Source organism: Lolium perenne, chromosome 3 (genome assembly GCF_019359855.2).
Source record: "Lolium perenne isolate Kyuss_39 chromosome 3, Kyuss_2.0, whole genome shotgun sequence".
NCBI lineage: Eukaryota > Viridiplantae > Streptophyta > Magnoliopsida > Poales > Poaceae > Lolium > Lolium perenne.
Window position 1 is genome coordinate 132,604,204 of NC_067246.2, and position 2,788 is coordinate 132,606,991.

The 2,788-nt window shown below is 39.1% G+C and overlaps 1 long non-coding RNA gene across 1 annotated transcript; it reads right to left on the reverse strand.

The window, feature by feature from the left end:
• Positions 1–278: 278 nt before the first annotated feature.
• Positions 279–2,023, reverse strand: LOC139829944 (uncharacterized). The gene is made up of 4 exons (XR_011754113.1): positions 1,668–2,023; positions 1,483–1,579; positions 1,241–1,317; positions 279–354 (listed from the first exon to the last, which is right to left on the reverse strand). It is a non-coding gene; the product is annotated as an uncharacterized lncRNA (long non-coding RNA).
• Between the last annotated feature and the right edge of the window lie 765 nt (positions 2,024–2,788).

Below are 2,788 nucleotides of genomic sequence, written 5' to 3' on the forward strand. Positions count from 1 at the left end.
GCCTTGGCTTATTTGTCCCTGTACTTCTTCAACTCTATCAATATAAGAATCCCAACAATATAAATAAAATCCTTGTCCAATTCCACTTCTTCTTCTTCTCCGGAATTGTTCGCATCTAAGCCGGAAAATATAAAAGGAACACAATCAATCACATTGCATCAACAAGACAACATTCAACAATCAACAACTAACCATGCAGCCAAGGTATAACATACTAAGGACTTATAGATACCACAAAACAACTTCAAGAGTTTTAATTTAGAAAACCCCATTTATTTACCTAGTAAAGGTGTGAGAGTGCCACGACTTAGCAATTGCCTCTCTAGGTATCACCATGGCACAACTAAGTATCCCCTGGTAGATAACATCATAAAGAGGACAAGAGCATTAGTTTGACATCAAATACATTCACAAAACATTTTCAAACATTTTTGGAAAAGTAGAAAATAGTTTTCCTAACTTAGTTTGCTCACATAACACAACATCCAAAATAGGAAGCAAACCACATTCCACATCATTTGAAAACTTAAGCAAAACAATAGGGCTAAAGTTGAGTTGCAGAGGTTTTGTTTTGCAAGCATAAAACAAAGGTTGCCCAGTTCTAAATAAAAGAGTTGGTCAAGGTTTTTAAATAAACCCAACAAGTTTTGGTCCAACAATGCATGTCACACATATACCTTACTAACAGTAACGAAAATGCATGAACAGAGACTAACACTATTTTTCCTAGATGGCCAGTACTAATACAAGACTAACCCAATTGGATTCACTCAAAAATACTAAACCTACAAATTTAGGAATTTGTTTGAATCTGACTGTACAGAAAACAAGATCTGTAAGCCATAAATCGTAGAAAAATCCTAAAAATATGGGACCACTGACATTTGAAAGGTATTTAAACAGAGAGGCATACAAAATTGGATTTGGGTTAAAAATTATTTCTGAAACTCTCACAAATGGATTGACAAGATTACTGCATGTCTATACCATTTGCTTTACCTCTAGAGTTACAGAACAGATAAAGGTTTGAAACTTGTTTGAGATGATTAAGAAAACATTCCGTAGTCCTACAGAACTGGAATCACTCAATTAGGTTCAAAAATGGATTTTTGGTGATTTAAAAGCTAACAGCCATGTCTGCAGAACACACAGAACAAGTTTAATTCACCAAAAATCATACACAGATCAAAAAAAAATGAGGTCTGCTGCATCTGAAAGGTATTGAATAGGTGGTTCTTACCCAGTTGGTTTCATTCAAAAATTAGTTTCCAAGCTCCTGATTTAATTCGACAAAGTCAGATCTGACCAGATCTTGATCTGCAAACCATTTCATTTTCAGGAGGTCAATCGAAGTGAAACCACCGCCAAAATGAAGGTACGGGAGAGGGCTTTCAACCGCAGTTGAGTTTGCTCAAAAAGGTTTTGTAAAACGGAAGAAATCTCACAAACAGTGATTCTGCATGTTTGCAGAACTTTATTTACCATGCAAAATCCGTAACGAATTTGAGGATGAGACCAACGTCAAGTTGTAGATCTTTTCAATACCTATCTGCGGAACTTTGAATCACTCGATTTGGATCTGCACACAAGATTTGGCGGATTTTACAAGTTCGTACCAGAATCTGAAACAGCAAGATACAGAAATTACTGCAAGGTTTTGGACGAACTTTGCTCAAGAACTTCAGATCTGAGGATAGCTCAAGCTTCTCCATGCTTGGACCAACATGCACCTGCATCAAGATCCAATCTTAGCAATGGAGGAAGAGGAAGAGGAGAGAAAACCATCTAGGGTTGGGGAGAAGAAGGAGAGGGAGGCTCTCATGGTGAGGAGGAGCTTGAGGGAGGAGGGAGCTTCATCTTGGAGTTCTTTCCATGGCCATGGCCGGCCATGGGAGCTAGGTGGAGCTGCATTTTCGTGGGGGAGAGTAGGAGAAGAGTGTGAGGGAGTAGATAAGGTGGAGGAGTGAGTGGAGAGAAGAAAAATGAGAGCAAGAGGAGTGGAGGTGGCCGGCCAAGGGCCATTTATAGAGGGAGAGGGGGTTGCCTGCCTCCTTTTTGATTGGCTAGGATGGGTGGCTGCCCATTTAATTGTTGGGGTAGTTGAGAGGCAAGTCTTGCAAGAGAAGAAAGTGAGGAGGAAAGTGGCTGGCCGAAATTGCCATGCCAACATAATTGGCCGGCTCCATTCTTGCCAAATACAAGTGAACAATGTGAGGAAGAGGCACAACATCCATGTGAATAGATATGTGCATGATATTGAGGAGAACATGTCAAAGAGTGACTTTGATGATGATAAAAATAGGAGTAGATACATATAGATAAAAAAAAGTATGAAGGTGACATGTGCCATGAGAATAATCTCCACCACTTTGGTTGAGACCAACTTATGATGAAGATAGTTCCCAAGGTATATTTGATGATTAGTAGCTTTTATAAGAATTCAATTTTGGAAGGATCGGGATGGACCATATGCAACAATGCATGTGCATGTCAAGGTAAATGGGATGGTGATGGTGGTTTAGACAATTATAGAGCAAGACTAAGAGACATGGTGAGTGAAGTAACCATATACTCACAAGGATGAATATGGTGGCAGAAATCACCAATTCATGAGGTCAGGGTGATGATGGAAAAGAATAGAGGATTGAGATGGGTGTGATGAGATATAACTTGTTCTTCAAATAAGAGGTAAATTGGGAGTGATGTGAAAATATCAAATGATCATCCATTTGATCAAAAATTGGAGGATGGAGGGGATACAATGTGGTGGATCAGAGATGTGCATAAG